This window comes from Triturus cristatus, chromosome 7 (assembly GCF_964204655.1).
Source record: "Triturus cristatus chromosome 7, aTriCri1.1, whole genome shotgun sequence".
In the NCBI taxonomy this organism is placed as follows: domain Eukaryota; kingdom Metazoa; phylum Chordata; class Amphibia; order Caudata; family Salamandridae; genus Triturus; species Triturus cristatus.
The window spans coordinates 1,141,564,595-1,141,590,600 of record NC_140590.1 but is presented as its reverse complement, the minus strand read 5'-3'; the positions used below and the strand labels follow the sequence as shown (position 1 = coordinate 1,141,590,600).

At 51.6% G+C, this 26,006-nt stretch overlaps 1 protein-coding gene across 2 annotated transcripts in view; it reads right to left on the bottom strand.

Annotated features, from left to right (window-relative positions):
* Positions 1-26,006, bottom strand: part of NSD1 (nuclear receptor binding SET domain protein 1) — a 1,235,760-nt gene that overhangs the window by 65,170 nt on the left and 1,144,584 nt on the right. The gene's annotated exons all lie outside the window — the stretch shown is intronic.

Genomic DNA, 26,006 nt, shown 5'->3' with positions numbered 1-26,006 from the left:
CACACACACACACACACACACTGCCCTTGCAGGCTGGGTGTCTGGGTGCAAGACAAAACAAAGAGTCGACATGGCACACATCCCTGTGTGCCATGCCCATCACCTACACTGCCATGGCATACATCAGCCACCCCACGAGCTGGGTGCCCTATGCCAATGGTGTGGGCACAGGAGCAAGAGCCCTGTGCCCCTACAGTACCCAGGTCCATACCTAGGCACTGCAAGTGCAGTGCTGCCCTTTAAGAGTACATGGTGCTGAGAGCTCGTCAAACACGAACTCCACAGCACCATAAAGGCATCACTGAAGACTGAGAACTTTGCTATCAAAGTTCTCAGCACATTAAACCCACACTGATGCCAGTGTGGGATTTAATGTACCAAGCACCCCAGAGGGCATCTTAGAGATGCCCCCTAAAACCTAACCTACAATCCACGTCTGTTCTGAGGCTGCCACACAGCAGACATGTTGCTGGACCCCTGGGTAGGAGAGCCCCTGCTCTCCTGGGCCTGCAGGGGGAAGCTTCAAAGGCATGCCGCCTCTGTGAGCTTCCCCAGGCCACTGCAACCCCCCACTCTGGCGGGAAGCTTGGCCGGAAACCCCAAATAAGGACAGGGGATGTGCCAGCCTGCCAACCCCACCCCTCAGGTGGGGGAGGCGAGGTGAAGCACATCCCCGGGCTCTCGCCATCTTGAAGATGGGAAGCCCTACCCAATCAGGATTAGGCTACTGCCCCCCTCCCACAGGAGAGAGGCAGGATAGGGGGCGTACCACCCCAGGACAGGGACCCATTGGTCCCTGCCCTTCACCTACTTGTAACACCCCTAAATCTAGTATTTAGGGGCACCCTGAACCTTCCTTCCCCAGATTCCAGATTCCAAAATACAAAGAAGAGCAAGAAGAAAGAAGACTTGCCCTGCAGCTGCTACGAAGAGGAAGACACCAACTGCTTTGGCCCCAGCCCTACCGGCCTGTCGACCCTCGAACCTGCTCCTGCTCCAACCAGTCATCTCTTGTGGCCAGCAACTTCACAAACCCCGGAGGACCTGGCTACCTTTTGGCTCTAAGCCCCTGGGACTCCCATGAGTAGAGGCTCTACTCAAAACCTACCTCTAATCCCTGGCAGCAGCCCGGAACCGCGAACCCAGCACACTCTGCACCAGCCAAGCCTGGCCAGTGCCGGAGTGAACAAAGACCACGAGGACGACCCCACGGCGACTGTGACCCCGAGTCCGGCACCCAAGGACCTCCCTCGACACACCTGAAGAAGCCTGCAGCCTCAGAACAAGGTGCCCCCCCTACCGCGATCAACATAGGGTAAGATTTCCCGACACCAAAAGGCACCCCTGTACGCGGTGCCCCGCGGCCCCCTGTGCCCACTCCCGGGGTACCTACCTTTCCTCCAACTACCCAACTTACCTCTCGAAGTGGTGGTGGCACCTGAAGAACCCTCGTCCCCGAGCTTGCAGTCTTTTTCTAAACCGGAGATTTCCCATTGAAATCAATTGAGCGCCCGAAGGCTCAAAAGCACCCTGCACCCAGCCGCCCGAGTGGCCCTGGCAGTGCAACCTCTACACCTACCTACTTCCCCACTTGCCCTGAGTAAGTGACCAGGAGCCCAGCTCCCACAGCTGCGTGGCTTGCTAGTCAGCAGCCACCAACCAAGGCCCCCCTATCCCTCATAGGATAACATTGGGCCTAACTCTCTCTGCACCCGGCCGCCCTAGAGTCGCTGAGGGTGAACCAACTGTACCTACCTGACCCTGGGGGACCCCTGAGTCTATGCCCAGAACCTCAACTCTGCTAGTCGAGTACTTACCTTTAAACCGATAACTCTATTTTCTTCATAGGGTAACATTGACTGGCTTTTTCCTGAAATTTCTTCTAAGTGTGGACTTTTCAAATCTTAAAATATTCACCAAAAATCAGCCGAGTAACGAAAACGAAAATACTCACCTGCTCTTAGGTGAGCTCCCAGTGCCGGATCTTGGTGCCCAGCACTGACTCTGAAAAATACTTACAACTGTACTTACCAGTAACCCAATTTTCTCCCATAGGAAACCATTGACTGTTTTTCTGTGAAATTGCTTTTAAGTGTCAATTTCAGCAATCTTTAAATATTCCTTAAAAATCGTATAATATCTGAAAACGTAATTACTTATCTGTTTTGGATAAAGGTCCCAGTACTGAGTCTAGGTACCCAGTACTGGATTACAAAAGTAACGAGAATATACTGTACCTGCAACTTATTCTAAGTACTGACCCAGGACTGAATCTAGGATCCAGTCCTGGAATTCCAAAAGTAATCCTAAAAGTAATCTGTTGCAAATAACTTGAAACTTCCATTGAATTCAATGCATTATTGTGTTTAAAATAGTGTTGCCTATTGCAACCACTTGTAACTGTTTACAAAAGTCAATTGCATATTGCAAAAGTATTTATATAAAGCATCTCATTCTGAGAAAGTATATTTTAATACCTATTGTTGGTTCTAAAATAAAACAAGCATATATTATATATATATATATATATATATCATTGGTCTAGAGTTCAGTTATTGAGTGTGTGAGACTATTTGCTGACTAAGTGTGTACAACAAATGCTTTACACTGTCCTCTGATACTGCCTTACTGCTCGACCAAGCTACCACTTTAGAGAGTAAGGTTATATCTAACTTTAGCCTCTGCCAAACCCTTGGGGACTGTGGACTCTGTACACCCTGTACCTATTAAGGAACAGTATATACAGAGCCACTTTCTCACAACTGGGCCCAATGTTATCCAACGGAGTCGGGGGGAGGGGGGGGTTTGCAGGTAGGTACTCGCGGTCTTAAGGCAAATGCCCCAGGGGAATGAGGTGAGCACAGGGGGGCACAAAGCAGCACTAAAGCTACACCACCAGATGCACAGGGGCGGCTGGGTGCAAATCTTCATCGGGCAGCCAATGTTTCCCAATGGAGGTCGTCGGTTATGGAAAGAGGCTGCAGACTTGGACCAGGAGGCTGGATGAAGGCGACCAATGGCTGGGCAGGTAAGTTGGACAGCTGTGGGACACCTGGGCAAAGTCAGCTCGGCTCCCCCAAGTCAGGGGCGGAGGAAGCAGGGGTACCTTTTGGTGTCGAGTTTTCTCAGCGGGTTCCGGTTGCGGTGACCCTTCCGACAGAGAGCTGGCTCTATATATACCACACCAAAATGAGGTATAGTATGTATAGAGTCCAGGTGACCCCAGAGGTAGGCAGAGGTTAAAGTTAGATAGAACCTTACTCTCTATTTGTGGTAGAGTGGTCAAGCAGTAAGGCAGTATCAGAGGACAGTGTTAAGCATTTGATGTACACAGTCCGCAAATGAATTCACACACTCAAGAACTGAACTCTAGGCCACTTGTTTTTGTATAAAAAAATGTACTGTTTCATTTTAGAACCAAGCAAGCCTGGCACAGTTAAGCATTAAATACTTTACAATAATAATTTTCTGAATGTAGAACAGCTTGAAAATGCAATAGGAATTGTACTTTGTTTGATTTACAGGGGATGCAGTAGGTTGCAATACTTAGCAAATACAGTACATTGAAATTAATAGGCTTTTTCAGTAAATTACTGGTAAGTTACTTTTTACGTTACTTTTCTAACTCAGTGCTGAATACCTAGATTCAGCACTGGGACATTTCCTGCAAACAGGTAAGTAAATACGTTTTGGTTATTCGTGCGATTTTTAAAGAATATTTTTAGATTTCAAAACTCCACACTTGAAAACTTTTTGGAAGAAAATTGTCAATGTTATCATATGGAGGAAAAACAGGTTATCGGTTCACAGGTAAGCTATCGACTGTGGGAGTTAAGGTTCTGGGGTTAGACTCAGGGGTCCCCCAGGGTCAGTGATGGACTCTTGTTGCACCCTCAGCGGCACTAGGGCGGCCGGGTGCAGAGTGTTGAGGCCCAATGTTATCCAATGGGGAATAGGGGGCCTCCGGTTGGAGGCTGCTGACAAGCAGGCCACTGGGTTGTGGGAGCAAAGCTCCTAGGGTTTAGGTCAGGGCAAATGGGGAAACAAAGTAGCACAAAAGGTGCACCCTCAGCTGCAGTAGAGCGGCCGGGTGCAGGGTGCTGTTTCAAGGTCGGGTGCTCTGTTTTCAATGGAGAACCTCCGGTTTGCAAAAGCACTGCAGGCAGGGAGACAAAGGACTTCTGGGTGCGACCACCACTTCCAGAGGTAAGTTGGGAAGTTAAGGGTTGGTTAGGCACCGTTGATTTGGGCACACATGGCCGTGAAGCGTCGGGTGCAGGTGTGCCTTTTGGGGTCGGTTCTTCTTACCAGCTCCGGGTCGCGGTCAGGGGAGCCTTCTGTATTTAGGCTGCAGGCTGGAGGCTTGGGGCAGGTCAGGGGCCGCCGGGGTGACCTCCTCGTGCTGTTTTTCCACTTGAGCTCAAGTGCAGAATGGGCTGGATTTGCGGTCTCCGGCTGCTGCCAGAGGTTGCAGTTGAACAAATCCGGTGTTCACGGGAGAAGCAGTCTTTGGAAGTGAAGGCAGGCAGGTCCTTCGGGGTTTCTGAGGTTGCTGGCTGCAGGACACAGGGATTTCGCAGGAGCAGGTTCGAGGGGAGACAGGCCTGTAGGGCTAGGGCCAAGTCACTGGGTGTCTTCCTCTTGTTAGCTGGCTGCACGGCTGTTCGGTCCTTCTTGCCGCTTCTAGATCTGGCAGAGCGGCACTAATTCTACTCGATCTCGCTGCCGCCTTTGATACGGTCCACCATGTGCTCCTTAGAAAACGCCTGCATGTGCTGGGCTTCAGGAGCATGGCACTATCGCTGCTGAGCTCCTTTCTTGAAAACAGGCAACAGTGGGTTGAGATGGGAGGGGTAAAATCCCGTCCCTTCTCTCTCCCATGTGCAGTGCCACAGGGCTTGGCGCTTAGTCTTACGCTTTTCAATGTATGTGTCACCCCTTTGGTACAGCTTATTGTGAGTTTTGGCTGGTCAGTGCTCTCTTACGCTGACGACACACACATTGTGGTGTCGGTATCATCTCAGGTGGAAAATGATGCCAACAATTTCCGCAGCTGCATGACCGCAGTTGCAGATTGGATGGAGGAGAACTGTCTCAGGGAAAACAGTGGTACTGCTTTTTGGGAATGACACCTCCTTCTGGAACGCATCTTGGTGGCCCCAGGAGTTAGGGGATCTACCAAAACCAGACTAAAAATCTGGGAGTAATCTTTGACACCAAGCTATGTTTCAGTGTTCAGGTTAATGCAGTGACCTCCGGGGGCTATTTTCTGTTACGGATTCTAAAAAAAATACTCCAGTTTATTCCAACAGAACTTCAAAAGACCGTATAGTTGGCCCCCGTTGGGTCGAAGCTAGACTACTGCAATGCACTCTAGCTAGGTATCCCGAAATACTTGATAAAAAAAATTGAAGTCTCTCTTAAATGCGGTGGTCATAACACTCTTGAACACCCCCAAGTTTAAACCGGTGTCGCATTTACTGCATGGCCTTCATTGGTTACCAGTGGAGAGAAGAATTTCTTTCAAAACATTGTGCCTAATGCATAAGGCACTTCATGGAACTGGCCCCCTCTATTTTCAAGAGCTATTCACATGGTATACACCCACGCTTAGATCCAGCACGGAGCATAAGGTTCAGATGCCGAGAATTAAGCGAGTAAAATGGGGTGGGAGGACTTTGACATTCCAAGGGGGAACGTTATGGAATTCCCTCGCTCTGGCCCTCCGCTCCCAACACAGCCTGCAGCTGTTTAAAAAGCAGCTAAAGACTTGGCTGTTTCCACCGACTGAGCGCTAGTGTTTCTTGACTTATTTCCTTGACCTCCGCCCCTTTCCGTCTTTGATTCGCTCAGCAATAAGACACCATCGGGTATTGCGCGCTTTATAAAATCAACTCATTCATTCATTCAGCTAAGGAAGCAAGGTTCAAGGTGCCCCCTAAATACTAGATTTAGGGGCGTTACAGGCAGGTAAAGGGCGGGGACCAATGGGTCCCTTCCTTGGGGTGGGTACACCCCCTATCGTGCCACCCTACAGTGGGAGGGGGCAGGAGACTGTCCCTGGTTGGTTGGGTCCCCCCATCCTCAAGATAGCGGTGACTCAGTTGTGCTTCACCTCACCTCCCCCACCTGAGGGGTAGAGTTGGCAGAGGTGGGCACACCGCTTTCCCTCACTTGTTTTCCCGCCGGCTCTCCTGCCCAAAGAGGGGGGTAGAACCAGTGGGGACCAGTTACTGAAAGCAGCAAATGGTTTGGGGAGGCTCACAAAGGTGGCATGCCTTTGAAGCTTCCCCTTCGTGAACACTGCCCATCCTGGGGGAGGAGGTTTGGCACCTCGTCCCAGGATGTGCATTGTTTCAGGCCCGAGAGCAGCAGGCTCTCGACCCAGGGGTCCAGAAACATGTCTGTTGGTGGCAGCCTAAGCAGCCACTCAGGTGGGTCACTAGAAGTTGGTCGAGTGTCAGTTGGCGTCTCTAAGATGCCCTCTGTTGCGCATTTTACATTAAATCCCACACTGGCATCAGTGTGGGTTTAATGTGCTGAGACGTTTGATACCAAACTTCCCAGTTTTCAGTGGAGCCATTATGGTGTTGTGGAGTTCTTAATAACAAACTCCCAGCACCATATACTCTTAATGGCAGCACTGCACTTACAATGCCCAAGAATGGACTTGGGCACTGTAGGGGTACAGGGCTTATTCACCTGTACCCGCACCACTGGCATAGTGCACCCTGCTAGCGGGGTGACTGATCTATGCCAGGGAAGTGGTTTTGTGGGCATGGGATACAGGGGTGTGTGCCATGTCGACTCTTCACTTTCTTCTGCACCAAGACATGCAGCCTGCAAAGACAGTGTGTGAGTGTCAGGGTACAGGACCTCAAAGTTGTGGCACAATAAGTGCTGCAGCCTTTAGAAGCCTTCTCTGGTCACAGTGCCCTGGGTACCTGTGGTACCATTTATCAGGGGCTGACATGTGGCCAGAGATACCAATTTGGTTTAGGCTTAAATGCAATATTAGGGAAGGAACATGGGCCTTGGGTACCTGATTAGCAGGAGCCCAAGGTACACTCAGTCAGTCAAAGAACATTAGCAATTCAGCAAAATGTGGGGGCATACCATGCAGAAAGAGGGCACTTTCTCACAGGGAGTCACTCGAACTCAGGCCGTGGGAGTCGGGTGCCCAGGTTACAGATCTGCCTGGATCCGGAGTCCTTGAAGTTGGAGTTTCTTCTTTAGACAAATCCGCAGAAGGAAAGAGTGTTTAATGAAGTCAGCTCAGGTCCCTGGAGAGGTGCTGGCTGCAAGGCACGCCAGTTTCTACGAGCAGGGTTGCTGGAGGAGAAGACAGGCCGGTAGGTCTGGGGCCAAGTCAGTTGTTCTTCTACACTGCTGACAGGCTCTTTGGTCCTTCTTCGTAGGTCGTAGTAAGCTGAGTAGCAAGGTTCAGGGGTGCCCTTAAATACTAGATTTAGGGGCGCTTCAGGGTTGTGCAGGTTGGGACCAATGGGTCCCTTCCCTGGGGTGTCTACACCCCCTCTTATGCCACCCACTATGCCCCGTCTTGATTGGGGGAGTCTCCTCATCTCCAAGATGGAGGGGACTGAGATGTGTGCTTCACTGCTCCTCCCCCCACCCGAGAGGTGGGGCTGGCAAAGGTGGGAACACCTCCCTCCTTGGGGGTTAGAACTGGTGGGAGCCAGAGGCTGGGGGTAGCTAACAAAGGGAGCAAGCCTTTGAAGCTTCCCCTTTGTGGACCCTGGACATCGGTCAAGGATATGCTTTTTTTAAGGACCCCCAAAATGGAAGGCCGTCTACCCAGGGTTCCAGAAACCTGTCTGGTGGGGGCAGATGGAGGGTAGCCATTCAGGAACTACACCAGGGCTGGTCGCTTTTCAGGGGGCATCTCTTAGATGCCCTCTCAGTGAATTTTACATTAAATCCAACACCGACATCAGTGTGGATTCAATGTGCGGAGACGTTTGGTACCAAGTCGCACTGACAAATTCACAGCCCATGTACTCAAAATGGCTTCCCTGCACTTACAATGTCTGAACGGCACGGACACTGTGGGGGCACATTGCTCATGCAGCTATGCCCTTACCTGTGTTATGGTGCCACTTGTCTTTAGGGCTGAAAGGCCTGCTAGAGGGGAGAATTACCCATGCCACAGGGATGTGTGCCAAGTCGACTATTCAGTTTGGTCTGCATCAAAACAAGTAGTCTGCAATGGCAGTTTGTGGGTGTTAAGGCGAGGGATCTCTGAGGGTGGCATAATACATGCTGATACTACGAGGGGCACTAGGGCAGGTGAGGTCGAGTCTATCCGCAGCGGCTCTACTCGCAAGCGACCGCGTCAGCTGTAGCCAGCCGCTGCCGTGTGCACCGGGGGCTCCCACAGAAGCGGACTGGTTAGAGCCGGGTGCTACTTGCGGGCGTTACGGTGGCCGCTCGCACAAGCAGAGCAACTGTGTGAGCTGCTAATCAGCCTACCGCTCACCTGCCCAGCCCTCTGTGCTATCTGTGCCCCGAAGCTCCCAACAGCTCCGGAGCGACAGCAGAGGTGGATGACGCGGCGGTTAGCCTCATAGGGCACCGTACTCACTACAGAGGGAATCGCAGCAGATCCAGAGCTTGGCCTTTAGTACTGGTATTCCACGTCAACGCTTCTGTAAAAATTATTCAATTGCATTTAGGGTGCGGTAACAACAACCTAATAGAGCTGTGTAATATATTGATTGTTGCTGGACATTACTGTTGTTCACCAAAGCATCTGACCGCAGATTTCTCTGAACTCTTCGATTGGGGGCCCTCCCAAATCAACATGCCATTCCTACAGGCCAGTCCCCGCCTGTTGCAGCCGCCCCAGTCTTTTGACGGTCGGCTGCGGCGTGTGAGGAAGGAAGGAAGGAGGTAAAGGGAGTATGCTTAGATGTGTTTACACTACACGTTCATGGCGGTGGCAAATAGATGTAACCAAGGTTTTCCCCAGTCGCAAAGAGACCTTGTGCCATCTTTGGAGGTAGATGCCATTTGTGATCCACAAGACGATAACAGATAAGTTCATCCGCCCTGTTCTTCTGAGACCCCGCCAGGTGTTGCACAGCCAGGAAAATGCACTCCTATTATAGTTATATCCAGAGGCACAGAGCGTCCTGACACAGGGTCCAGGACCCCACCATGCTTTATTTGTGGCAGTACCATATGGCGGTTTTATTGCCTGTGAATGCCTGAATTAGGCTTCCCTTGATAGGAAGAAGTCCTTTAATGCCAAGCGAATCACTCTCACCTCCAACAGGTGGATTCTGGATCATAGACTCCGCTGAAGACCAGAGTCATTTGATCTCCATCTCTCCTCGATGGCCGCCCCAAACCAGGATTGATGCATTTGTCATCACTGAGATCTGGGAGGGGAAGGGAAAAGAGTCTGCCACTGACCCAATCTCAGTTCGTGAATCACCACTGCAGGTCATTTGCAGTTCCCTCTGATATCTGGACCAGGTGGGAGACATTCCACTGTTACTGCACCCATATGAACATCAGGTCCCACTATAGAACCTGCATATGCCAGTGGGCATGTTGTACCAGCAGGATGACGGAGGCCAGAACACCCAGCAGCCTCAGAGCCAGACTCAACGAAATCCAGGATGGAGGCTGAAATATTGGAAACATAGCCTTAATATCCCAAACTCTTCCATCTGCAGGATAGGTGCGGAACTGCACTTTGCCCTGGAGAGTCCGAAGGGGAGCACAACAAACAAAGTGCCTGTGGGCTACTGTGAACAACAGATAATGTCTGTGGGCCATTAGGACAGGCGCATGGAAATATGGATATATGCGTTCTGCAAGTTCAACGCTACCATCCAGTCTTCAGGGTACAGGACAGACAGCACCCGAACCAACATGAGCATTTTGAATGTCTCCTTTTTCAGGAAGTAGTTGAGATTGTGCAGTTTTAGAATAGGGTGTAGGGTCCGGACTTCCTCGGCTCCAGAAAGTGGCAGGAATAGCAACCACAACCTACTTCTTTCTGAAGGTTGCACCCTCTCAATGGCTTTTCTGGACTGGGAGGGTCTTGATCCAGTCGGTGCCAGAGTCTACTTTGGACAACGCCGGTCTGGCTCCGTATCATAGTTGGAAAAGACAGTGGGGTTGGCAGCACTGAAGGTTGCGGATTCAAACGGCACAAGTGGTTGCGAGGGCGAACATGTCGACTGAAATTCAGTCGGGGCATTTGCAAACCAGTGCAGATCAAAGGAGCTCCAGAGGGGTCGACTCACACAAATATGAAGTGAATAGCCTCATAAAATTCTTTCAGTTAGGCGGGGGTAGCTCGGGGAAATTCAGGGAGGCATGGAGCGGACCCAGATTCAGGCTTTTTGGGGGAAATGTGGGAGTGGGGCCTAGACTTGTGGTTTTGTTCCCCATGCTTCGTCTGATGACTTGAACTGGGGCAGTGAAGTCAAAGAGTGTTTCAACTTCTTGGTCACTGTCTTCTTGTGGAACTTACCTGACAAAGATTTAGATGTCGCCGATGACGATGACAGTGACTCCGAGAGCATGCCTGGGACCTTCCACACGCCACAGGGTTTAAAACCTATAGTTTTTTTTTTGTTATAGGGGACATCCTTAATGTACACTGGGACCTGAAGCTCAAAACGTGTTTGACAAAAAGTTGAAAAAAGCAGTCAAAAAAAAAAATGAGGTAGCTCTTCTGGATCTGTGTTGATGGTGCGGAAAGAGTAACGCATTACTCTTTCCACATATTACTTACCTTCAGTAAAGCCTGATCTGGTAGAGACTATCTAGCAACAGATTATTATTTTATTTTTTTAAACCGTTTATTACAAAGTTCAAAGAATATACAAAGATGGGCCTACAACCGTCAGGCCGGCCGCTAGCAGACAAGAGGAGCATATGATACACACAGTAGAACGCATGCTGCGGCAAAGGGAAACGTACAGGAGTTAGCAGCGTCGATGGCCACACCATCCGAACCCCACATAACGGTTTCTTTTAAACATAAATAACAACAAAAAATCAAACCACAAGGCAACCCACAATCGAAAACAGCAGCATGTGCTCCCCTAGAAGGGGGACCCTACCGATCCATAGGAGTATCAAGGGGGGGGAGAAGCTCAGGACAGGGACTGGGTGGATTTCGTGCCCGGCACCGGAGAGCTAAACCTGCTAGGGGGACGGGGCAGGCGAAGGATCAGGCAATAACGGCGGGGTACAGATTCCCCCGCGGTAGGCGTTCCAGGGGCCCCATACTTTCACCCATGTCCCAGGCTTACCTCTCGCTACATACACCACCTTTTCCCGAAACATGCACCAGTCCATACTTTCCTTCCAGGCCGAAACAGTCGGGACCTCTGGGAGCCCCACAATTGAGCAATATCGCGCTTGGCCACCATATATCCCAGAGTCACCCACCACGTCTGTGGCGCCGAGTAGTCGGTTGGTTCCCACACGTTCAACAAACATCTCCTCGCTTCAGGCAGCAGCGACACACGCGTGACCACCCGCAGGACCTCATGCACACCATGCCAGAATCGCTCCACCTCTGGGCATTCCCACAGAATATGAAGAAAGGTCCCCAAAGAACCACACCCACGCTTACACAACCCGTCCACAGCATAGCCCATACGCAATAGCCTTGGCCCCGTTATGTAGACCCTATGGAGTATCTTGAGCTGGACGAAGCGAAGGCGGGCCGGTATGGCCACCTCTTTCGGGGAGGCCACCGCAGAGACCCAGTCCTCGTCGTCCAGCTCCAATCCATCGGCAACCCAAGCCTCACGAAGATTAGTCAGCAATCCCGAGCGGTCATTAATCAGTTTTTTATAGATCAAGGAGATCGTGTTCTCCGGTACATGTCCATCCAGCACTCTATCCTCCAGAGGGGAGTACTCCGGGATGGAGGCGACGTCCGGGAAGGCGGAGCATAGTGCATGACGGATCTGCATATACCGAAAGTACTCCCTGTCCTGCAACTGGAATTCCGTCTGCAGCATCTCGAACGTTTTGAATCCCCCCCTCGTCCAGAGATCCCCCACCCTGCTGATGCCTATCATGTCCCACTTCTCGAAGCCCTTCGAGGTCCACAGAGAGCCCAACTGCTCAGATGCGTATAGTGGTGATGCCCGGGTCAAACGATCCTTCCACCCCATCGCTACATTAGCCGCGTGCCACACTCGTACCATGACGCGCGTGGGGCCCGTCAGACGTGCGTCGATCGAGCCGGAGTAGAGCGCTCGATTATAGTCACCACCCGGCAGTAGCATCTTGTCCATTTCAAAGGCCGGGTTTAGGGCGGGCCCGTATAGGCCGTGATTAATCGCAGCCAGCTGGGAGGCCCAATAATACCGTTTGATATCCGGGAGGGCAATCCCCCCCGTCATACCACGGGAGCGTCCGCTTCGCCAGGGCGATACGCGGTCTCCCGTCCCAGAACAGGCGGCGTTGCAAACTCTCCACCTCGCGGAAGTAGCGCGCCGGGACGAGGTCCATTGTATTCTGCAGCGCGTACAGGAAACGCGGTAGCGACATCATCTTAAACAATGCCGCCCGGCCGAGCGGCGAGAGCGGCAAACGCCTCCAACGCACGACATCCTCCTTCAGACGCTGGAGGGGGGGAAGCAAGTTCCGATCATACCGGGCCTCCGCGTCCAGAGTAATGAAGACACCCAGGTACCTAAATCCCTGCGGGGCGATCTGGATAGGACAGCCCCGCGGAAGGATAGGAGCCTCCCCAGAAAGAACATACACGCACGATTTAGCCCAGTTGATGACAAGGCCGGAGTTACGACCAAATGAATGCAATACATCAACCAGTACTATCAGTGATTCACGTGGGGAAGCCAGGTACAGGAGAATATCGTCAGCGCATAGAGATACGCGGTCCTCATACTCGGGGGTCCAGCGGAGACCACGAATAGAAGGTTCCCACCGCAGCCACTCCGCCAGGGGCTCCAAGGCAAGCGCAAAAAGGAGCGGCGATAACGGGCAACCCTGCCGCGTGCCCCTGCCCAACTCAAACGGAGCCGACACTCTACCGTTCACAACCACCTGCGCAAGTGGGCCAGAGTACAACAATTTAACCCAGCTAATAAACCCTGGGCCAAACCCAAATTTCGCGAGCGTCGCCCAAATATATGGCCATTCAAGTGTGTCAAACGCCATAGTGGCGTCCAAAGACGCCAAGATGGCCGGCTCCCGTATGAACGGGACACGTGCGAGCACCCCATGCAAACGCCGCAGGTTAAGCGCTGTGTTGCGATGTGGAATAAAGCCGGACTGGTCCTGGTGGACCAAGTCACACACTACGCCGACCAGCCGATTGGCCAACACCTTGGCGAGAATTTTGGGCTCTGCATTCAGTAACGAAATGGGTCGATAGGACGTGACCCGGTCCCGTGGCCTCCCCTCCTTGTGGATAACCACGATGGTAGCCAGACGCTGGTCTAGCGGGAGGGAACCCACCGTGTGGGCCGCAAGGAACATAGCACGGAGATGCGGCGCCAGCGTATCTGGTCGCAGTTTATACAACTCGATGGGAAGACCATTAGGACCCATGGCCTTGCCAGAAGCGACCGAGCGTATGGCGAGGGCAATTTCTTCGGAGGTTGGAGCGGCGTCCAACGACACTCTGTCCTCCTCCGAAAGGGAAGGCAGCGCGATATCTCTGAGCAGGGCATGGGAATCCTCTTCAGAGCGGGAAGACACCGGGGAATACACCCCCTGGAAATATTCCGCGAAGCAGGAGACTATTTCCTCCGGTTCAGTGACACACACACCATTCGTTTTCTCAATCAACGGGACAACTCGACTCGCTCTCTCCTTTTTGTCCAGCCACGCAATCAATTTACCAGCCTTATCACCCACATCATACAGTCTCCCCTGTTGCTCTCTACTGAGGCCCCTGGCCGCCTCCGTGACGAGGGCCTTATAGGCCGCTTGCTTGAGTTGGAGAACATGTAATTTGTCATCCGTCACCCCACATTCTAGAGCCCCCTCCAACTCGGCTATCTCAGCTTCAACACGGGTCACCTCCTCCCGCTCGCGCCTCCGGGAGTGGGAAATGAGGGACAGGGCCTCTCCTCGGAGTACTGTCTTAAACGCCTCCCACAGTGAGACCGCCGATGACACAGACCCCACATTCTCATCAAAATAGCGCTTAAGGGATTTAATCAGCTCTGCGCGAATGGTGGGGTCACGCAGGTACCAAGGATTAATCGGGACCACCCTACCCGCTCCCCTCGAAATAATATCAAATTGCAACAAGAGTGGAGAGTGGTCCGAAATACCCCGTGCCAAATGGCGCACCTCCCCTACCCTCCCAACGTGTGCCGCCGGAACCAGGACATAATCTAGCCGTGAGAGACTACCATGAGCCCCTGAATGGAAGGTGTACTGTAGCTGCGTGGGATGTTTTAAACGCCAACAATCCACCAGCCCCAGGGTATCCAAAAGGCCAGATAACCACGCTTGGGCCCGGGGGAGATCCCTAGGGGGGTGACGATCCACAGTTCCGGAAACTACAGCATTAAAATCCCCCCCCACCACTAGAATCCCCTCCGGAAGGCCAAGGAGGAGGCGCCCCAGATCCGCAAAGGTGGTCGTCTGCAGCCCCGGCGGGACATATACTGACACAAAAACGACCACTCTGCCCTCCATTCTGCCCACCAAAACCGTGTAACGTCCCCTATCGTCATGGCGCACCTCATCAATCGCCAACGGGAGCGAGTTTTTAACCATAATGCCCACACCCCTTGAACCAGACGTGAAGCCCGAATGGGCCACGAGGCGGTAGCCCCGTCGATTCATAGCGCAAAAGGAATTGCCAATGAGGTGCGTCTCCTGCAGAAAAACTATATCAGGCGAAATTCGCTTCAAGAACTGCAGGACCACACCTCGCTTTATCCTGTCCCCCAGTCCATTAACATTCCAGGACAGCAAACTCAGTCCTCTACCCCCCATCATAAACAGAAGTCATCACTCGTCCCCCAGAGAGCACTATGGAGATAACACAATGATACATTTACCTTGTGGTGTAAACAAACAACAACCCACCCCAACCCACACATCCCAACAAAACTCCCCCCTCCCTGCACCCCTGCATGAGCCCGGACAGCCCCCCCAACTTGCAGTGTGCCTGTCGCCCCTATAGAAGAAACTAGCTAGACCCCCTAGAGGAGGAAAGAGTACCCCTCCAAGACCCCACACAACCTCCATGGGAGGGGAATGTACAAAGACAGACGCTTGATCGAAAATAGCATCGTATTCGTCCAGAGTGAGGCCCAATATTGAACCCTCAGTCACGATCCAGTGGGCCATCTCCTCCCGCCGCCCCCCCCCCGCCATCCCGATCACGATCCCCAGACAGAGTGTCCAGCCAGTCCCCAGCCGCTTCGGGACGATCAAAAAAGTGCGTGCGACCATCCACCTCCACTCGCAGCTTGGCCGGGAAGAGCATGGCGTAGTTTAAGTTCAGGTCCCGAAGTCGGCGTTTGATGCCCAGGAAGCTCAGTCTCTGCTTCTGGACCGCTTGGGTGAAATCAGGGTAAAAGTTCACCTCCATATTTTCCAGCTTGACCGGCCCTTGTAGTCTGGAGGCTTGCAGAATAGCGTCTCTGTCCCGAAAGTTAAAAATCCGGGCAATGAGAGGTCGCGGAGGGGCTCCGACCTTCGGCCTTCCCCCGGGAACTCTGTGGGCCCTCTCCACGGCAAAAAATCTACTCAGTCCCCGAGGCTGGAGATGGGTAGCGATCAGGTCTTCCACAAATAGATCCGCCGCCGCTTCCTCCCGTCCCTCGGGTGCGGATGTTGTTCCTCCGGGCCCGACTCTCGGAATCCTCAAGGCGGTCGATCCATAAGTGCACTCGCCTGAGTAAGCCGGCGCACCTCCGTTTGCAGTGCCGCCACCTCAGTCGTAAGGCCCGATGCGGTTTGGGCCAAAGAATCAACTCGTCGTTGGTCTTGGAAAGATCGGCCCTCACCAGGCCGACATCCACAAGGACCGCGTCGATCTTCTGTGCCAGGGTATCAAACCGCTGGCCCACCGAGGCTTTCATCTCTGAAATGGCGCCCATGACGTCGAGGAGAGTCAGATCCGTGGGCAAGTCCGGGGCATCAGAAGGGCCCTCGGGGGACTTGTGCGGTCCGCCGGGAGATCCCCTCTGGAGGGTATAGCGGTCCATGCTGTTGGCCTGATGGACGGTGCCACGCCGGGTCGACTTGGCCTTTGACCGATCTCCATCTTGTTTCGTGGCCATCGCCACGGGTCCCACAATCGCACCAGCAACGCCGTAGAGGGCAGGCAATCAGGGCCACAATCTCCGGGGGGGGCCACCCCAGATCGGCAGGGTGGGTCACAGCCGACAGGGTCCCCCAGCGAGGCCACACCAACACAAAAGGCTCCGCGATCACACTTGCAGAGACGGTGCGAAAGCGAAAGTGCGGGGTACGCGACTCGCCAGGCCCGGCCCGCCGTTGTTGTTCACTTTGTCGCTGGGTCACCCCCCAACGCAAATCCGGGGTCCGGCGAGGAGAAGGCCGCAAACTTCAATCGGTGCTCACTCCGGAACCCGAGGTCCAATTTGAAAACGGAAAACGGGTACCACCTCAACTCAGGTTCACCAACACTGTCCCCTCAACCGAGGCAGGATGAAATCAGGATAGACGTAGGAGGTTGCGGAGGTCCTCGGGAGCCTCGTACCTACGCGGCCATCTTGGTTGCGCGCTAGGCTCCTCCCCCCCAGCAACAGATTTTTTACTGACTCTCTCTCCCCCCCCCCCCCACCAAGTTTCTGCAAACCAGTCTTCCTACCTAAAAGGTCTGTGTAGGCCCTTAGTTTCTGTACACTGATAAATCAGACCTCTGACCTGGCTCAATGCTTCTGGCATGGAAAGAGTCACATAAAGAAACTGATATCAGCGTGCTGGTGCAGCGCCTATAGAGGCGCCGCGCAAGTCACATCTGGCACTGCTGATGCAAAGCGGTTGGCGCCACCTACTGGTGCACAGAGTTACTCCTCATTCAGTCTGATGCATGGGGAATATTTGAAGGTAAGGAATGTGTCGCTATCAGTCTCTATTAGATGAAACCTTTTCCACTTGGCAGGCCCAGATGGTGGATCTGCGTGCTTCTTTGAAGACAGACATGCACTCTGAAGGAAGGCTGAGATAGACTTCAGAAGCCAGATTGCACAGCCTGAGGTTGTGGGGTCAGTTTTTGCCTTGGTTCTCCTTGGTTCTACATGAGAAAGCCCTGCCTATTGGGGAGCTTCTTGTGTGAAACTATTGACATTTTAGAAGGGTCGAGAACGAATAGTTTCTTACCTGTCGGTGTAGTTTTGCAGTTTGAAGATTTTTCTGGATTCACTATGCTGTGCATTATTCCGCGATCTGGTGGTTGGGTCCGGATTCGTAGTCTTTCTTTTTTTTCCTTTTTTTTTTGTAGCCCAGGTGGGCGTTGACGCCCCACCATTTGGTGTACATCTCGTGACGTCGGCGTGCTTCCTGCAGAAGTCCCACCTTTGGGGCGCCATCTTCGGGTTCTTTTTTCCCTTTCTCCCTCTTTTTTTTTTTTTTCTTAAACCCTAGGCGTTCTAGTAATTTCCATTTTTCTTGTTCTATATTCTTTGTCCTTCCACCTCTTTCTCCTGCCTCATCTTCCTGGCGGAGGTGGGTGGGTTCGCTAGTGAATCCAGAAAGATCTTCAAGCTGCAAAACTACACCGACAGGTAAGAAACTATTCGTTTAGCAGCGTGAATCTTTCTGGATTCACTATGCTGTGCATAGATTTTGTAGCGGTTTGTTATCTTTGTGGCGGCTGGGTGGAAGATGAGCGTTGGTCGTTGAATATATGTTGAAGCACCTTCTGTCCTACCTGTGCTTCCTTGTTCATCTGTATATCCACGCAGTAGTGCTTAGTGAACGTGTGCACTGAAGCCCAAGTTGCCGCCAGGCATATGTCTTGAATGGGTATGTTTGCCAGAAAGGCAATCGTTGCTCCCTTCTTCCTTGTGGAGTGGGCCCGTGGCCCCTCCGATAGCTCTTGCCCTGCCTGTTTGTGGCAGAATTGTATCGTTAGTGCGATCCATCGTGCAATGGTGCCTTTTGTCACTGGTCTACCCAGGAAGCTTGTTGCGAAGGACACAAAAAAATGCTTGGTTTTCCTGTGCTCCTTGGTTCTCTTGATGTAGTGCATCACCGCCCTTCTAGCGTCTAGAGTGTCCAGTGCCCTTTCTGCGCTTGTTGCTGGGTTCTGAAAGAAACTTGGTATTTGAATTGTCTGGTTCATATGGAATGCTGACACCACCTTTGGCATGAAGTGTGGGTCCGTTCTCAATACGACTCTGTCCTTGTGTATTTGGATGTAGGGCTCTTGCAGCGTTAGCGCTTGCAGTTCGCTTACTCTGCGTAGTGAGGTTATTGCCACCAGAAAGGCTGTTTTCATTGTCAGCATTTGTAGCGAGGCCTTGTGGATGGGCTCAAAGGGCGCCTTCATAAGTTCTGTGAGGACTATGTTGAGGTTCCATGCCGGTGGCGGCATCCTCTTTGGTGGCGCTATTCTTTTTGCCCCTTCCAGGAATCTCTTTACTACTCGTGACGTAAAGAAACTTCCTCCCGTCTCACCTCGTGTGTAAGCTACGATCGCTGCTAGGTGGACTTTTAGCGAGGAGGAGCATAGCTTAGCCTTTAGTAGGTGTGTGAGGTATCTAAGCACCGTTGATTCCCGTGTCAATTTATTTTGCAGTTTATTTTTGCTGCACCACATTGTGAACCTTTTCCATTTCTCCCCATAGCATTTTCGTGTTGTTGGTCTCCTTGCCTCCCGCAGCACTCACATAGTGTGGAGGGCCCTGTGCCATTTCCACTATTTGTGAGTACCATGTCTGTCGTGCCCACTGTGGTGCCACTCGGATCAGTGTCATGTTGCTGGTCCTGCACTTGTTGAGTACCCTGTGTATCAGTGGTATTGGTGGAAAAGCGTAGGCAAATGTTCTTGCCCAACTTATCCATAGGGCATTCCCCTGGGATTGTTTTTCTGGTTGCCTGGATGCGAAGTTTCGGAATTTTGCATTCTGGTGTGTTGCAAACAGGTCTATTGTCGGTGTACCCCACCTTTTGAATAGCCTTTGCGTTTCCTGTCCATTGAGCTCCAACTCGTGGAATGCCGAAGTCTGCCTGCTGAGCCAGTCTGCTTCCACATTGTCCTACCCTGGTAGGTGTATGGCCAGCAGGTCTATTTTGAGTGGGATGGCCCATCTCCAAATCTCCTGAGCCAGAGTGGAAAGGGGGAACGATTGTGTTCCTCCCTGCTTGTTGATGTAGAACATTGTTGTAGTATTGTCCGTCTGTATCAACACTTTTTGGTTGTATAGCTGCCTCTGGAAGGCCTTCAGGGCTAGCAGTATGGTCTTCAATTCCAGGGAGTTGATGTGTCTGACCACATCTGCTGGAGTCCACAGACCCCTCACTCTGAGCTTGTTCATGTGTGCTCCCCATCCTATCTGGGATGCGTCTGTGGTGATGGTCACAGTTGGGCTTGGTGGTGTCAAGGGCTTTCCTATAGTTATGTTCTCCCTGTTCCACCATGCTATCTCCTCTTGCACTGCGTGCGTAACAACCACTAGATCCTCCCAACTTCCGCTTGCTTGTGACCATTGCTGTTGCAGCCATTCCTGGAATGGTCTCTTGTGAAGGCGTACATTGGGGACTAGGTGAATGCATGACGCCATCATCCCCATGATTTTGCTCGCTGTTCTCACTGTCAGAGCTCGCCCCTTCTGGTAGAGGCGCATCTCCTTCAGCAGGGCTATTGTTCTCTTGTCGCTGGGCATCACCGTTCTGTCTATGGTGTTGATCTCTGCCCCCAGGAATATCTTTACCTGCTCTGGTTTCAATGAGGATTTCCCCCAGTGTATTGAGAATCCCAGGTTTGTTAGTGTCTTTGTGACCCGCTGTGCGTGTTCCTCGCATTTTTTGCGTGAACTTGCTTTTATTAGCCAGTCGTCGAGGTAAGGATACACATGAATCCCTTCCCTCCGCAGGTACGCTGCTACTGCTGCAAGGCATTTCGTGAAAACCCTTGGTGCGGACTTCAGTCCGAATGCCAGGGTTGTGAATTGGTAGTGATCCTTGTTGATTGTGAAACTTAACAGTCTTTTGTGCTGCCTGTTCATTGGGATGTGCAGGTAGGCGTCCTTGAGATCCACGGTGGACATGAAGTCTCCGTCTCCCATCTGTGGGAGTACCTCTTGTAGGGATGTCATTTTGAATTTTTGCGTCCTTACGTACTTGTTTAGGAATCGTAGATCCAGGATGGGCCTTAGTGTCTCGTCCACCTTTGGTACCAGGAAGTAGTTTGAGTACACTCCTTTGTTCCTTTCCTTGAATGGTACTGGTTCCACGGCCTCCTTTTGGAGTAGCTGTAGTGCCTCCTCTGCGAGTTGTGCTAGCTCCTGTCCTGAGTGTTCCCTTCTCCTTGGTTTCCTGTTTGGAGGGCTCCTTTCCAACTCTATGCAGTACCGTACTGTATGATGTTGAGTATCCATTTGTCTGTAGTTATTCCTTGCCATTCCTGAAGGAAAAGCCTCAGTCTTCCGCCTACTGGTGTTGCATGCTCGTAGGCGTTCGGTTCGTGTACCCCCCTCATTTTGTTCTTTTTGTGCTCTACCCTCAGAGGTATCTTGTGGGTGAGCAGTTTTCTCCGTGCGACGTCACTTTGAGGCGGGTTAGTCTCCCCCTCTTCTTCTTTGTCCTCGTCCGTTTCCCCTACTGCGAAAGGACTGGCCTCGAGGCTGGTACTGCCAGTTTTGTTTCTGCTGCCCCTGTTGGCCGTGACTCTCGCTTTGCTGGCCTTGCTGGAATGTTTGGTGTGACGTTCCCGGCTGGTTTCCTCCCCTTCCGTAAGGTCTTCGAGTCGGGGTACCCCTTTGCATCCCCCTGAATTGAAGGGCCCCCATGGACCTTGCAGTCTCATTTTCTTTTTTGAGTTGGGTGAGTTTCTCATCCACCGGTGCCCCGAACAGCGTTTCTCCGTTGAAAGGGGTGTTCAGTATATTGTTTTGGACCTCTTGTTTGCATCCTGAAATTCTGAGCTAGGCCTACCTCCTTTCAGTGATTCCTATTGCCATCAGTCTGCTTGATGTCTCTGCCCCGTCTAATGCTGTTTTAAGGCATGAGTTTGCTAAATTCTTCCCCTCTTCCACTAGATGGGAAGCTCTCTGTTGGTATTGTTCGGGGAGATGTTTGATTAGTTTCCCCATCTCGTCCCAGTGTTGGTACTGGTGCCTGTTCAGCAGTGCATTCGAGTTCGCCATGCACCAGTGCATTGCAACGTTTCTCTCTATTTTCCTTCCTGTGAGGTCCATCCTTCTGCTCTCCTTGTCAGGAGGTGGCCCCGAGGTCGCCGGGACATTGGCCCTTTTTCTGGCTGTGGATGCAATAATGGAGTCAGCAGTGACAGATCCCTTGATATATGGAGGGTCCTGTGAGGAGTGTTTGTATTTTTTCTCAGTTCTGGGTGTGATGGATCGGCAAGTTGCTGGGTCCTTGAACGCCTCTTTCCCTTGGTTCATGACACTCTGGAGCATGGGAAGGAACTGGCTCCTAGTCTGGATGGGGAGCAGTGTTTCGAGTAAGAAATCTGCTTTCGGTTTTTCCTCCTCTAGCTTCACGCCAAAAGCTGCTGCCACGCTTTTGACGACCATGTTGTACGCCCCAATATCATCTGGCGGCGAAGGCCTCAAAGGATAGGTCTCCACGGGCTCTTCTGGATTTTCGGCGTCGAGGTCCTGCCACTCCAGCTCTTGCGTCGTCGACGGTGCCGAGCTGTAGATCGACTGCTGCTCCTCCTCTTCTTCTCCCTCATAGTAGAGATCTTCCTCCCCTTCCTTGGGAGCTTTCGACTGCTCTTCGGCGTCGAACTCATCCTGCTCCTCAACTTCGACGATAAAAGTCGATGGTTTCGTTGGGATTGTGAATCTCTTCATCTTCTCGTCGAACTCCTTCCTTTGAAGGATGCTCTCCATCTCCAGCCTTCTCTTTTTCTTCTCCATTTCGGCGTCGAGCGCTGGTCTTTGACGGAGCTTGCGTCGACGCGGCCTTGTCCTTCGTAGTCGAACGCCCCACCTCGTGGGCCTGTTTCGACGAACTTTGTCTTTCGGCGGTTTTCGGCACCTGGGAGTCCTTCTCGAATGATCCGCTGGGCCTTTCGTCCTTGGATCCACTCGCGGTCGTCGAAATTTTCGGCGCCGGTGTTCCTTTCGAGGACATAGACTCTGGTTTTCGAGAGTCAGTGTCTGTTTTTCGGGACCCTTTCGGGGGTTTTGTGCTCGACGTCTCTCCTACCTTGTCAGACGTTTTCTTATCGGTCTCTACGACCGTGAAGTCATCAGGTCCCTCGGCGATGTCATCTTCATCGTCGGTGGAGAGGCCCAGTTCGTACAGAGACGGGGCCTTACCCTTGCCTTCCATGTTGAAGTTGGCTCTCCTCTGCCTTTCTCTCACCCGGAGTGTCTTCGGCGTGAAGGCGGAACAGGCGTTGCAGTCCTTGCTCTCGTGGTCGATCGGCAGGCAAAGGTTGCAGACCGGATGTTGGTCCTTCTGCGCGTATTTGTGGTGGCAGTTACGGCAGAATTTAAAAGGTGTTTTGTCCATTCCTGCGCTCAGAGTTCCTGAGTGCGCATTCTCCGTTGGACGTCGTAGATCTCGAGGTTCTCTTCCTTCTTCGTCGTCCCTGCTGTATGTTCTTCCTCTCTGTAGTCTTTACTTTATATCTTTTCGATGAAACTTGTGCTCTTCTTTTTTCTTCGTAAAACTCTGGAGCTTCTCATTGACGATCCAGACCCAACAGCGGAAAAAAGAATCTGAAGATGGCGCCCCAAAGGTGGGTCTTCTGCAGGAAGCATGCAGACGTCACGAGAAGTACACCAAATGGTGGGGCGTCGACGCCCACCTGGGCTACAAAAAACAAAACAAAAAAAAAAAAAAGAAGAAAGACTACGAATCCGGACCCAACCACCAGATCGCGGAATAATGCACAGCATAGTGAATCCAGAAAGATTCACGCTGCAAAACCATGGTTGTCTAGTCCATGTGGGAGCCACCCGGATGAGAGTGAGTAAAGTTTGCTGAACCTCCAAACCACATAGGGAATAAGTGGGAGAGGAAGAAAAGAGTAGGCAAAGATCCCTCACCAATACATGTATAGAGCATTGCCCATGGACAGTGCGACGGTGGCATTTTGGGTGGTGTCGAAGAGGTCGAACTCTGGAACAGCGTAAGCATAGGAGTAAGACTTGTGGGTTGAGATCCCATTCATAGACTTGGTGCTGCATCCTGCTGAGTAGGCCTGAAAAATCGTTGTCCACTCCCGGAAGGTACTCTGCCAACAGGTGTATCCAGTTGTGAAGTGCCCAATGCCAAATGCTTCGTGCCAACGCTGACAGATGCAATGACTGTGTGCAGCCTCGCTTTTGGAGAGAATACATGCTGGTTATGTTGTCTGTTTTTATCAAGACTACCTAGTGCTGAACCTGGTTAAAGAAGGCCTTGAGAGCCCGCTGGAAAGTCAGGAGCTCGAGGTAATTGATGTGGAGGCCCCTTTGTTTGTGGCAATCACGTTCCCTAAACGGCCAGCTGCTGAAGATGCGTTCTCCACCCTGAGTGCGAGACGTCCTTGGTGATGGTCACCTGCGGTACCGGGTCTATGAAGGGCCGTCCCTGCAACAGATTGCTGCTGTTCCACCACTGGAGAGATAGATAGATGCTAACCCGTATGAATGAATGAATGAAAGGTGAGCTTATATAGCGCAACTGTCACTCCAGACGGAGCCTCCTGGCGCTGAAGATAACCGGGTTGACTGTACTGTACTAACTAGATAAGGGCAAGAGAATGGGCGTCGGAAAGACCAAATATCCAGGTCTTCAGGGCTCGTTTGAACGGTATCAACATTAGATCCTCCCAGTGACCCTTCACTTGTGACCAGTGTTCTGAAAGACATCACTGGAACGCACACATGTGAAGCACAGCATAGGGACTTGCATGAGGCAATCATTCCAAGAAGGCGCATAGCCGCTGTGAGTGTCAATTGATGATTAGGCTGAAAACGAGGCAGAAAACCACTGGAATGCTTGTACTCTTGCCTGACAGGGGTAAGTCTTTTTCTTCAGATCAAGGGCAGTCATGAAGTCACCCTGCTGCAGCAGAGGGATGACATCCAGCACAGTGACCATGTGAAACTGTTCTGAAAGGATCTACTTGCTGACAGGTCTGGAGTCGAATATTGGCCTTAGAGACCGAACTTCTTTGGGCTGAGAAAGTACAAGGAGTACACCTGCTTGCAGTGATGCCACAAAGCCACTGGTTCTATTGCCCCTTGGAAGATTAGCGACTGAACGTCTTCCTAATAAAGGCTCTAGTGTTTGCGGGGAGGGATTTTTTGGCTGAGCCTCCTTTGCCCCTACCCCTGTTGTTGTTACCTCTGTACCCTCTTCATGATACCCCTGTATTGACCTTTGGTGGTATTGCTGATGCTTCGTTTGGCAGGAGGGGGACGAGTTTGGGGCAGTGATCTTACTGCCTACCCTGTGCTGTGCCGTGTGAAAGGACCATAAAGGAGGGGAAGTCTTAAGTACTTCCATCACCTTGGCTGAGTCCATGTCTTTCTTGAGATTTTCAAGCATCTGGCCCACCTGTGGTCCGAAGAGGGGTTAACCCTCGAATGGCAGGTTCAGTAGATGATGATGTACTTCTGACTTCAAGCCAGAGATAGAGCCAGGAGTGATGCCTGATCAGGATGCTTGTATTACCCTTACCGCGGGACTGGCTGCGTCTAGAGTGCAGTGCATGGTGGCAGTTGAGATAGTATTGCCCTCTGTAACCAGCTCTTGCCCACACTACCTATACAGCCCAAAGAGGTGCTGGAGAAGTTCCTCCATTTCATCGAAATTTGCCCTGCTGTACCTGGAAAGCAGTCCAACTAAGCTGTCAGCCCTCCAGTGTGTGGCAGAATCATGACACCAGATGGACATGAACACCTTATAGGATTTTAAAATGGATTGTTCATATATGAAAAAGTGCTCCATGGCCCATGCAGGCAGCGTGGAATTATTGTAGTGTTTATAACAACCAATGAAGATCCTACGATGAAGAAACAAATGTTCTCTGCTTTGAAAGAAGAAAGATACTGCAGCTAAATTTAAATGATTAAAGGATTATGCAACACCACTTTTTGCTGACGTTAAATATAGCAGATAATCTCTTGCACAACTGCTTAAAGGGAATCTATTTCATTACCCAAACCGTAATGGACAAATCTTGTCCATGTTGCTACATGGAAGCATGTGTGGTAAGTTTACCTGCTTCACGCAGCACTGGAATACACTTCTTTGAAGTTTGAGATGGCCAAATTAAGACCTCAAGAGCAAGATTCAGCAGCCTGAAGGCCAGTTGTCTGAGCTCACTCTAGAGCAGTCAGTAGATCTGGTCTCAGCAGAAGTTGTTCACAAGGATGTATCAACATTTTCTACAGCATTAAATACCAGGGCTGTCTCGACAAGTATTACTACCAAAATGAGGGCCAAGGATACTTTTCTCATTTTTTGCACAACACATGGGCTAAGAGCAGTGGTGGAAAAGCATAGGCAAATATCCCTGACCATTTAATTCACAGTGCATTGCCCTGGAGTGTCGGTACCTGGAGGCAAGATTTTGTCCTTTTGTGCAATGCTTAACAGGTAGAGTGAGGGAATGCCCAATTGGTAAAAGTACCTATGAAGGGGTTGGGGATTTATCTCCAATTCATGGACTTAATGACATGCCCTCTATGACATGTCTGCAAAGTCGATGTCCACCCCAGCAAATGCTCCACTAGGAGCTCAATGAAATTCAGAATTGCCCAATTGCCAAATGTTTTGAGATACAGCTGACAGCTGGAGCACTCGTACCCCCCCCCCCCCACACACCTTTTTCTTCTGGATGTCGCATATTGCAG